The sequence below is a fragment of the Ranitomeya imitator genome, chromosome 2 (assembly GCF_032444005.1).
Source record: "Ranitomeya imitator isolate aRanImi1 chromosome 2, aRanImi1.pri, whole genome shotgun sequence".
Taxonomy (NCBI): domain Eukaryota; kingdom Metazoa; phylum Chordata; class Amphibia; order Anura; family Dendrobatidae; genus Ranitomeya; species Ranitomeya imitator.
In genome coordinates this window covers 131,948,519-131,961,599 of record NC_091283.1, presented here as the reverse complement: position 1 = coordinate 131,961,599, position 13,081 = coordinate 131,948,519, and the positions used below count along the sequence as shown (strand labels likewise).

The 13,081-nt window shown below is 48.0% G+C and overlaps 1 protein-coding gene across 1 annotated transcript in view; it reads right to left on the bottom strand.

Annotated features, from left to right (window-relative positions):
* ATP7A (ATPase copper transporting alpha) overlaps nucleotides 1–6,198 on the bottom strand; it is an 81,556-nt gene extending 75,358 nt beyond the window's left edge. The window contains exon 1 of the mRNA XM_069747244.1: nucleotides 6,061–6,198. The gene's annotated coding sequence lies outside the window, so the exon portion shown is untranslated. The remainder of the gene's footprint in view (nucleotides 1–6,060) is intronic.
* Between the last annotated feature and the right edge of the window lie 6,883 nt (nucleotides 6,199–13,081).

Here is a 13,081-nt window from a genome sequence, read left to right as displayed (position 1 = left end):
AAAGACCAGAGCAGTGGTGGAGAGGCCGTCCAACGGGTGGGGGGGGAGTACAGTGGAACTTATTTTAATAATATAAGTCCTGGACGGCCCCTTATAGGGTCAGTGATGATCTTTACAGATGAAGGACAATGGATAGCTAACACACATGTACAAATTTCTCTAGCGCCCGGGAAGTCTTGGCCTGTGATCATACGTCAGATATTTTCAGGCCACTCAATAAGTATCTACCTGGATTGTGTGGGTGGGAAGGGCTCTCAAAATGATAAACGGGTAAAATTTGAAAGTGCATGTAAAAACTATTTTTTTGTTTTAATTTACCTGTTAAAAATCATCTTTTGATTCTTAATTCCAAAGCTTACTGCTTGTTGCTGCAATACAGTGCAGAGGCGGCCGGTATCCTAGGCGATGACAACTGCGCTTACAATCTCTTGCTATAGAGCTTGTAAGCACTGTTCTGAAGCCGGCCTGATCGCTGGATTTGCCAGCTATAGTGCGCCTGCGCTTCTCCTTTGCTGCAGAAAGCCTCTGATAGCCACATAGAGCACGCTGTTCACACCAACAGCTGAACTATGCAGCAGCCTGAGGAGCGCATGGACCCGAGGCTATGAGGAGGCAGAGAAGCAGCGAGACCCTGAAGATACAAGATCAGGCAACCCACATGTCCGTACACAGACATATACTGATAACGTCTCCCTAGGATGGGCCCCCAATATTAGACAGCTGAGGGCCCAACTATCAGCACCCCCTCTATCTCATCAGGTGCACAGAGGCTGCGGGGTTTCTGGGAGCACTGCGGCCTCACCAATATCACAGTACAATTTTTTTTTTTTTTTTTAATCAAGACATTATAGCAATGTCCATTAATATGAATGGGCATGAGCAGGGGCGAGCATATTATTGGTGCAGCTACAGGGGCCCTGGATGCAAGTTGCCACTACCACGTCAGAGGAAGGTGGAATTGTGCATTATGAGGAGTTACTGCCCATCTATTGTCCGGGCACAGGGGTCTCGTCTGTCTGTGTCGCCCCTGAATGCTGCATCACCGCAGGAAATAAAACAGCAACATCAACTAGGAACCGGCCGATAAGCTGATTGGAGAGGCCGCAGATTGGTCACACGGCTGATCGGAGGGAGGCGAAAAAACACCAAGGAGTTAATACTGACAGCCCAGACTAACAAGAAGCCACTAATATTAACATGCTGGAAAAACCACAATATTATCCATGTCTGACACCAAGGACTGGGAACAGAGGCCAGTGTGTGTGATAGACAGCCAGGCAGGCAGATACAGACAGCCGGGCAGGCAGTCAGATACAGGCAGCCAGGCAGTCAGATACAGGCAGTCAGGTACAGACAGCCAGGCAGTCAGATACAGACAGCCAGGCAGTCAGATACAGACAGCCAGGCAGTCAGATACAGGCAGCCAGGCGGGCAGATACAGGCAGCCAGGCGGACAGATACAGGCAGCCAGGCGGACAGATACAGGCAGCCAGGCGGAGAAAGCCAGGCAGGCAGATACAGACAGCCAGATACATACAGGCAGGCAAGCAGATACAGACAGCCAGGCAGATACATACAGCGAGGCAGGCAGGTACAGGCAGGCAGGCAGATACAGACAGCCAGGCAGATACATACAGGCAGGCAGATACAGACAGGCAGGCAGATACAGACAGGCAGGCAGATACAGACAGCCAGGCAGGCAGATACAGACAGCCAGATACACACAGGCAGGCAGATACAGGCAGCCAGATACAGAGAGTCAGATACAGACAGCCAGGCAGATACAGACAGCCAGGCAGATACAGACAGCCAGGCAGATACAGACAGCCAGGCAGGCAGATACAGGCAGGCAGATACAGACAGGCAGATACATACAGGCAGGCAGGCAGATACAGACAGCCAGATACATACAGGCAGGCAGATACAGGCAGCCAGATACATACAGGCAGGCAGATACAGGCAGCCAGATACAGAGAGTCAGATACAGACAGGCAGGCAGATACATACAGGCAGGCAGATACATACAGGCAGATACAGAGAGTCAGATACAGACAGGCAGGCAGATACATACAGGCAGGCAGATACATACAGGCAGGCAGATACAGACAGCCAGATACATACAGGCAGGCAGATACAGGCAGCCAGATACAGAGAGTCAGATACAGACAGCCAGGCAGATACATACAGGCAGGCAGATACAGACAGCCAGATACATACAGGCAGGCAGATACAGACAGCCAGAAACATACAGGCAGGTAGATACATACAGGCAGGCAGATACAGACAGCCAGATACAGGCAGGCAGATACAGACAGCCAGATACATACAGGCAGGCAGATACAGACAGGCAGGCAGATACAGACAGGCAGGCAGATACATACAGGCAGGCAGATACAGGCAGCCAGATACATACAGGCAGGCAGATACAGACAGCCAGATACATACAGGCAGGCAGATACAGGCAGCCAGATACAGAGAGTCAGATACAGACAGCCAGGCAGATACAGACAGGCAGGCAGATACAGACAGCCAGATACATACAGGCAGGCAGATACAGACAGCCAGAAACATACAGGCAGACAGATACAGGCAGGCAGATACAGACAGGCAGGCAGATACAGACAGGCAGGCAGATACAGGCAGGCAGATACAGACAGCCAGATACATACAGGCAGGCAGATACATACAGGCAGGCAGATACATACAGGCAGGCAGATACATACAGGCAGGCAGATACATACAGGCAGGCAGATACATACAGGCAGGCAGATACAGACAGGCAGGCAGATACAGACAGGCAGGCAGATACAGACAGGCAGGCAGATACAGACAGGCAGGCAGATACAGGCAGCCAGATACATACAGGCAGGCAGATACAGACAGGCAGGCAGATACAGAGAGTCAGATACAGACAGCCAGATACATACAGGCAGGCAGATACAGGCAGCCAGATACAGACAGCCAGAAACATACAGGCAGGCAGATACATACAGGCAGGCAGATACATACAGGCAGGCAGATACATACAGGCAGGCAGATACATACAGCCAGATACATACAGGCAGGCAGATACAGGCAGCCAGATACAGACAGCCAGAAACATACAGGCAGGCAGATACAGACAGCCAGATACAGACAGCCAGGCAGATACAGGCAGCCAGATACATACAGGCAGGCAGATACAGACAGCCAGATACATACAGGCAGGCAGATACAGGCAGCCAGATACAGACAGCCAGAAACATACAGGCAGGCAGATACAGGCAGCCAGATACATACAGGCAGGCAGATACAGACAGCCAGATACAGACAGCCAGATACATACAGGCAGGCAGATACAGGCAGCCAGATACATACAGGCAGGCAGATACAGACAGCCAGATACATACAGGCAGGCAGATACATACAGGCAGGCAGATACATGCAGGCAGGCAGGCAGATACATGCAGGCAGGCAGATACAGGCAGGCAGGCAGATACAGACAGCCAGATACATACAGGCAGGTACAGGCAGCCAGATACATACAGGCAGCCAGATACATACAGGCAGCCAGATACATACAGGCAGCCAGATACATACAGGCAGCCAGATACATACAGGCAGCCAGATACATACAGGCAGCCAGATACATACAGGCAGGCAGGCAGGCAGATACAGACAGCCAGATACAGGCAGGCAGATACAGGCAGGCAGCCAGATACATACAGGCAGCCAGATACATACAGGCAGCCAGATACATACAGGCAGCCAGATACATACAGGCAGCCAGATACATACAGGCAGCCAGATACATACAGGCAGCCAGATACATACAGGCAGCCAGATACATACAGGCAGCCAGATACATACAGGCAGCCAGATACATACAGGCAGCCAGATACATACAGGCAGCCAGATACATACAGGCAGCCAGATACATACAGGCAGGCAGATACATACAGGCAGGCAGATACATACAGGCAGGCAGATACAGGCAGCCAGATACATACAGGCAGGCAGATACATACAGGCAGGCAGATACAGACAGCCAGATACATACAGGCAGGCAGATACAGGCAGCCAGATACAGAGAGTCAGATACAGACAGCCAGGCAGATACATACAGGCAGGCAGATACAGACAGCCAGATACATACAGGCAGGCAGATACAGACAGCCAGAAACATACAGGCAGGTAGATACATACAGGCAGGCAGATACAGACAGCCAGATACAGGCAGGCAGATACAGACAGCCAGATACATACAGGCAGGCAGATACAGACAGGCAGGCAGATACAGACAGGCAGGCAGATACAGACAGGCAGATACATACAGGCAGGCAGATACAGGCAGCCAGATACATACAGGCAGGCAGATACAGACAGCCAGATACATACAGGCAGGCAGATACAGGCAGCCAGATACAGAGAGTCAGATACAGACAGTCAGGCAGATACAGACAGGCAGGCAGATACAGACAGCCAGATACATACAGGCAGGCAGATACAGACAGCCAGAAACATACAGGCAGGCAGATACATACAGGCAGGCAGATACAGACAGGCAGGCAGATACAGACAGCCAGATACATACAGGCAGGCAGATACATACAGGCAGGCAGATACATACAGGCAGGCAGATACATACAGGCAGGCAGATACAGACAGGCAGGCAGATACAGACAGGCAGGCAGATACAGACAGGCAGGCAGATACAGACAGGCAGGCAGATACAGACAGGCAGGCAGATACATACAGGCAGGCAGATACAGGCAGCCAGATACAGACAGCCAGAAACATACAGGCAGGCAGATACAGACAGGCAGGCAGATACAGAGAGTCAGATACAGACAGCCAGATACATACAGGCAGGCAGATACAGGCAGCCAGATACAGACAGCCAGAAACATACAGGCAGGCAGATACATACAGCCAGATACATACAGGCAGGCAGATACAGGCAGCCAGATACAGACAGCCAGAAACATACAGGCAGGCAGATACAGACAGGCAGGCAGATACAGAGAGTCAGATACAGACAGCCAGATACATACAGGCAGGCAGATACAGGCAGCCAGATACAGACAGCCAGAAACATACAGGCAGGCAGATACAGACAGCCAGATACATACAGGCAGGCAGATACAGGCAGCCAGATACAGACAGCCAGAAACATACAGGCAGGCAGATACAGGCAGCCAGATACATACAGGCAGGCAGATACAGACAGCCAGATACAGACAGCCAGATACATACAGGCAGGCAGATACAGGCAGCCAGATACATACAGACAGCCAGATACATACAGGCAGGCAGATACATGCAGGCAGGCAGATACATGCAGGCAGGCAGATACATGCAGGCAGGCAGATACATGCAGGCAGGCAGATACAGACAGCCAGATACATACAGGCAGGTACAGGCAGCCAGATACATACAGGCAGGCAGATACATACAGGCAGCCAGATACATACAGGCAGCCAGATACATACAGGCAGCCAGATACATACAGGCAGGTACAGGCAGCCAGATACATACAGGCAGGCAGATACATACAGGCAGCCAGATACATACAGGCAGCCAGATACATACAGGCAGCCAGATACATACAGGCAGCCAGATACATACAGGCAGGTACAGGCAGCCAGATACATACAGGCAGCCAGATACATACAGGCAGCCAGATACATACAGGCAGCCAGATACATACAGGCAGCCAGATACATACAGGCAGGCAGGCAGATACAGGCAGGCAGCCAGATACATACAGGCAGGCAGATACAGGCAGCCAGATACAGACAGCCAGATACAGAGAGTCAGATACAGACAGCCAGGCAGATAGATCGAGCCTTACAGAAATCCCGGTGTGTAGAAGTCACCATTGTGCCCCACGTCTCGCATTGTGTATGGGAAGCGGCGCAGTAATGATGATAGATAGAGATGAATGACACACAGGTACAGATGACAGGAAGGCAGCAGTGTCGGTGGGATGAGATCACTATAGACCGGTCCCAGGACCCTCACTACCGGCGCCACCGTGATAGCACCTGGAGGAGCAGCGGTCACAGGCCGGACACCCACCTGTCTCACAGCCCGGAGCCGGGGCGCCATCCCTGTGTCCGCGGTGGCTCCTCACATTCTCCCCCCAAGCCGCGCTGTCACTTTGTGCCCGGCAGTCACCACACTGAGATCCGGGACCTGTGTAATCTCGCGAGAATCAGAGATCACATGACTGAGCTTCCTGTCTCCCTGGTAACCAGAGGCCAAAAAAGGAGGAGCGAAAGTCATCACCACATGACAGCGGAAAGTTCGTGACTTGTGGTCCTGTGCTGGTCATGTGCGGTATATACGGGGAATGTGCGGTATATAGCGCTGTTATATACGGGGAATGTGCGGTATATAGGGCTGTTATATACGGGTAATGTGCGGTATATAGCGCTGTTATATACGGGGAATGTGCGGTATATAGGGCTGTTATATACGGGGAATGTGCGGTATATAGCGCTGTTATATGCGGGGAATGTGCGGTATATACGGGGAATGTGCGGTATATACGGGGAATGTGCGGTATATACGGGGAATGTGCGGTATATAGGGCTGTTATATCCGGGGAATGTGCGGTATATAGGGCTGTTATATACGGGTAATGTGCGGTATATAGGGCTGTTATATACGGGTAATGTGCGGTATATAGGGCTGTTATATACGGGTAATGTGCGGTATATAGGGCTGTTATATCCGGGGAATGTGCGGTATATAGGGCTGTTATATACGGGTAATGTGCGGTATATAGCGCTGTTATATACGGGTAATGTGCGGTATATAGGGCTGTTATATACGGGGAATGTGCGGTATATAGGGCTGTTATATACGGGAATGTGCGGTATATAGCGCTGTTATATCCGGGGAATGTGCGGTATATAGGGCTGTTATATACGGGTAATGTGCGGTATATAGGGCTGTTATATACGGGGAATGTGCGGTATATAGGGCTGTTATATACGGGGAATGTGCGGTATATAGCGCTGTTATATACGGGGAATGTGCGGTATATAGCGCTGTTATATACGGGGAATGTGCGGTATATAGCGCTGTTATATACGGGGAATGTGCGGTATATAGGGCTGTTATATGCGGGGAATGTGCGGTATATAGCGCTGTTATATACGGGGAATGTGCGGTATATAGGGCTGTTATATACAGGGAATGTGCGGTATATAGGGCTGTTATATACGGGTAATGTGCGGTATATAGGGCTGTTATATACGGGGAATGTGCGGTATATAGGGCTGTTATATCCGGGGAATGTGCGGTATATAGGGCTGTTATATACAGGGAATGTGCGGTATATAGGGCTGTTATATACGGGTAATGTGCGGTATATAGGGCTGTTATATACGGGGAATGTGCGGTATATAGGGCTGTTATATCCGGGGAATGTGCGGTATATAGGGCTGTTATATACGGGTAATGTGCGGTATATAGGGCTGTTATATACGGGGAATGTGCGGTATATAGGGCTGTTATATACGGGAATGTGCGGTATATAGCGCTGTTATATCCGGGGAATGTGCGGTATATAGGGCTGTTATATACGGGTAATGTGCGGTATATAGGGCTGTTATATACGGGGAATGTGCGGTATATAGGGCTGTTATATACGGGGAATGTGCGGTATATAGCGCTGTTATATACGGGGAATGTGCGGTATATAGCGCTGTTATATACGGGGAATGTGCGGTATATAGCGCTGTTATATACGGGGAATGTGCGGTATATAGGGCTGTTATATGCGGGGAATGTGCGGTATATAGCGCTGTTATATACGGGGAATGTGCGGTATATAGGGCTGTTATATACAGGGAATGTGCGGTATATAGGGCTGTTATATACGGGTAATGTGCGGTATATAGCGCTGTTATATACGGGAATGTGCGGTATATAGCGCTGTTATATACGGGGAATGTGCGGTATATAGGGCTGTTATATACGGGAATGTGCGGTATATAGCGCTGTTATATACGGGGAATGTGCGGTATATAGGGCTGTTATATGCGGGGAATGTGCGGTATATAGCGCTGTTATATACGGGGAATGTGCGGTATATAGGGCTGTTATATACGGGGAATGTGCGGTATATAGCGCTGTTATATACGGGTAATGTGTTGTATATAGGGCTGTTATATACGGGGAATGTGCGGTATATAGCGCTGTTATATACGGGTAATGTGTTGTATATAGGGCTGTTATATACGGGGAATGTGCGGTATATAGCGCTGTTATATACGGGTAATGTGTTGTATATAGGGCTGTTATATACAGGGAATGTGCGGTATATAGGGCTGTTATATGCGGGGAATGTGCGGTATATAGCGCTGTTATATACGGGGAATGTGCGGTATATAGCGCTGTTATATACGGGGAATGTGCGGTATATAGGGCTGTTATATACGGGTAATGTGCGGTATATAGGGCTGTTATATGCGGGGAATGTGCGGTATATAGCGCTGTTATATACGGGGAATGTGCGGTATATAGCACTGTTATATACGGGGAATGTGCGGTATATAGGGCTGTTATATACGGGGAATGTGCGGTATATAGCGCTGTTATATACGGGGAATGTGCGGTATATAGCGCTGTTATATACGGGGAATGTGCGGTATATAGGGCTGTTATATACGGGGAATGTGCGGTATATAGCGCTGTTATATACGGGTAATGTGTTGTATATAGGGCTGTTATATACGGGGAATGTGCGGTATATAGCGCTGTTATATACGGGTAATGTGTTGTATATAGGGCTGTTATATACGGGGAATGTGCGGTATATAGCGCTGTTATATACGGGGAATGTGCGGTATATAGCGCTGTTATATACGGGTAATGTGTTGTATATAGGGCTGTTATATACGGGGAATGTGCGGTATATAGGGCTGTTATATACGGGTAATGTGCGGTATATAGGGCTGTTATATACGGGTAATGTGCGGTATATAGGGCTGTTATATACGGGGAATGTGCGGTATATAGCGCTGTTATATGCGGGGAATGTGCGGTATATAGGGCTGTTATATACGGGGAATGTGCGGTATATAGGGCTGTTATATACGGGTAATGTGCGGTATATAGGGCTGTTATATACGGGGAATGTGCGGTATATAGCGCTGTTATATGCGGGGAATGTGCGGTATATAGGGCTGTTATATACGGGGAATGTGCGGTATATAGGGCTGTTATATACGGGTAATGTGCGGTATATAGGGCTGTTATATACGGGGAATGTGCGGTATATAGCGCTGTTATATGCGGGGAATGTGCGGTATATAGGGCTGTTATATACAGGGAATGTGCGGTATATAGCGCTGTTATATACGGGTAATGTGTTGTATATAGGGCTGTTATATACGGGGAATGTGCGGTATATAGGGCTGTTATATACGGGTAATGTGCGGTATATAGGGCTGTTATATACGGGTAATGTGCGGTATATAGGGCTGTTATATACGGGGAATGTGCGGTATATAGCGCTGTTATATGCGGGGAATGTGCGGTATATAGGGCTGTTATATACAGGGAATGTGCGGTATATAGGGCTGTTATATACGGGTAATGTGCGGTATATAGGGCTGTTATATACGGGGAATGTGCGGTATATAGCGCTGTTATATGCGGGGAATGTGCGGTATATAGGGCTGTTATATACGGGGAATGTGCGGTATATAGGGCTGTTATATACGGGTAATGTGCGGTATATAGGGCTGTTATATACGGGGAATGTGCGGTATATAGCGCTGTTATATGCGGGGAATGTGCGGTATATAGGGCTGTTATATACAGGGAATGTGCGGTATATAGGGCTGTTATATACGGGTAATGTGCGGTATATAGGGCTGTTATATACGGGGAATGTGCGGTATATAGCGCTGTTATATGCGGGGAATGTGCGGTATATAGGGCTGTTATATACGGGGAATGTGCGGTATATAGCGCTGTTATATGCGGGGAATGTGCGGTATATAGGGCTGTTATATCCAGGGAATGTGCGGTATATAGGGCTGTTATATGCGGGGAATGTGCGGTATATAGGGCTGTTATATACGGGGAATGTGCGGTATATAGGGCTGTTATATGCGGGGAATGTGCGGTATATGTTATGTTTGCTAATGACAGGTGTTATGAAGGCAATCCAGAAACACAGTGTGCTTAGCGATCAGAGCGCACACAGTGATCTGACAAATACCCAAAAATACAAGAACGAGCTCTGAGACGTGGAAACTCTGTAGACTGCACACCTGATCCTATCCTAAACACAACTAAAAGCGGCTGTAGATTGCGCCTAACAACTACCTAGGCAACTCGGCACAGCCTAAGAAACTAGCTAGCCTGAAGATAGAAAAATAGGCCTGACTTGCCCCAGAGAAATTCCCCAAAGGAAAAGGCAGCCCCCCACATATAATGACTGTGAGTAAGATGAAAAGACAAAACGTAGGGATGAAATAGATTCAGCAAAGTGGGGCCCGATATTCTAGGACAGAGCGAGGACAGTAAAGCGAACTTTGCAGTCTACAAAAAACCCTAAAGCAAAACCACGCAAAGGGGGCAAAAAAAACCCACCGTGCCGAACTAACGGCACGGCGGTACACCCTTTGCGTCTCAGAGCTTCCAGCAAAACAAAAGACAAGCTGGACAGAAAAAAAGCAACAAAAAAGCACTTAGCTATACAGAGCAGCAGGTCACAGGAACAATCAGGAGAAGCTCAGATCCAACACTGAAACATTGACAAGGAGCAAGGATAGCAGCATCAGGTGGAGTTAAGTAATGAAGCAGTTAACGAGCTCACCAGAACACCTGAGGGAGGAAGCTCAGAAGCTGCAGTACCACTTGTGACCACAGGAGTGAATTCAGCCACAGAATTCACAACAGGTATATAGCGCTGTTATATACGGGGAATGTGCGGTATATAGGGCTGTTATATACGGGGAATGTGCTGTATATAGGGCTGTTATATGCGGGGAATGTGCTGTATATAGGGCTGTTATATACGGGGAATGTGCGGTATATAGGGCTGTTATATACGGGGAATGTGCGGTATATAGGGCTGTTATATGTGGGGAATGTGCGGTATATAGGGCTGTTATATGCGGGGAATGTGCGGTATATAGCGCTGTTATATACGGGGAATGTGCGGTATATAGGGCTGTTATATGCGGGGAATGTGCGGTATATAGGGCTGTTATATACGGGGAATGTGCTGTATATAGGGCTGTTATATGCGGGGAATGTGTTGTATATAGGGCTGTTATATACGGGGAATGTGCGGTATATAGTAACATAGTAACATAGTTAGTAAGGCCGAAAAAAGACATTTGTCCATCCAGTTCAGCCTATATTCCATCATAATAAATCCCCAGATCTACGTCCTTCTACAGAACCTAATTGTATGATACAATATTGTTCTGCTCCAGGAAGACATCCAGGCCTCTCTTGAACCCCCCGACTGAGTTCGCCATCACCACCTCCTCAGGCAATCAATTCCAGATTCTCACTGCCCTAACAGTAAAGAATCCTCTTCTATGTTGGTGGAAAAACCTTCTCTCCTCCAGACGCAAAGAATGCCCCCTTGTGCCCGTCACCTTCCTTGGTATAAACAGATCCTCAGCGAGATATTTGTATTGTCCCCTTATATACTTATACATGGTTATTAGATCGCCCCTCAGTCGTCTTTTTTCTAGACTAAATAATCCTAATTTCGCTAATCTATCTGGGTATTGTAGTTCTCCCATCCCCTTTATTAATTTTGTTGCCCTCCTTTGTACTCTCTCTAGTTCCATTATATCCTTCCTGAGCACCGGTGCCCAAAACTGGACACAGTACTCCATGTGCGGTCTAACTAGGGATTTGTACAGAGGCAGTATAATGCTCTCATCATGTGTATCCAGACCTCTTTTAATGCACGCCATGATCCTGTTTGCCTTGGCAGCTGCTGCCTGGCACTGGCTGCTCCAGGTAAGTTTATCATTAACTAGGATCCCCAAGTCCTTCTCACTGTCAGATTTACCCAGTGGTTTCCCATTCAGTGTGTAATGGTGACATTGATTCCTTCTTCCCATGTGTATAACCTTACATTTATCATTGTTAAACCTCATCTGCCACCTTTCAGCCCAAGTTTCCAACTTATCCAGATCCATCTGTAGCAGAATACTATCTTCTCTTGTATTAACTGCTTTACATAGTTTTGTATCATCTGCAAATATCGATATTTTACTGTGTAAACCTTCTACCAGATCATTAATGAATATGTTGAAGAGAACAGGTCCCAATACCGACCCCTGCGGTACCCCACTGGTCGCAGCGACCCAGTTAGAGACTATACCATTTATAACCACCCTCTGCTTTCTATCACTAAGCCAGTTACTAACCCATTTACACACATTTTCCCCCAGACCAAGCATTCTCATTTTGTGTACCAACCTCTTGTGCGGCACGGTATCAAACGCTTTGGAAAAATCGAGATATACCACGTCCAATGACTCACCATGGTCCAGCCTATAGCTTACCTCTTCATAAAAACATATAGGGCTGTTATATACGGGGAATGTGCGGTATATAGGGCTGTTATATACGGGGAATGTGCGGTATATAGGGCTGTTATATGCGGGGAATGTGCGGTATATAGGGCTGTTATATACAGAGAATGTGCGGTATATAGGGCTGTTATATACGGGGAATGTGCGGTATATAGCGCTGTTATATACGGGGAATGTGCGGTATATAGGGCTGTTATATACGGGGAATGTGCGGTATATAGGGCTGTTATATACGGGGAATGTGCGGTATATAGGGCTGTTATATACGGGGAATGTGCGGTATATAGCGCTGTTATATACGGGGAATGTGCGGTATATAGGGCTGTTATATACGGGGAATGTGCGGTATATAGCGCTGTTATATACGGGGAATGTGCGGTATATATCGCTGTTATATACGGGGAATGTGCAGTATATAGGGCTGTTATATACGGGAATGTGCGGTATATAGGGCTGTTATATGCGGGGAATGTGCGGTATATAGGGCTGTTATATGCGGGGAATGTGCGGTA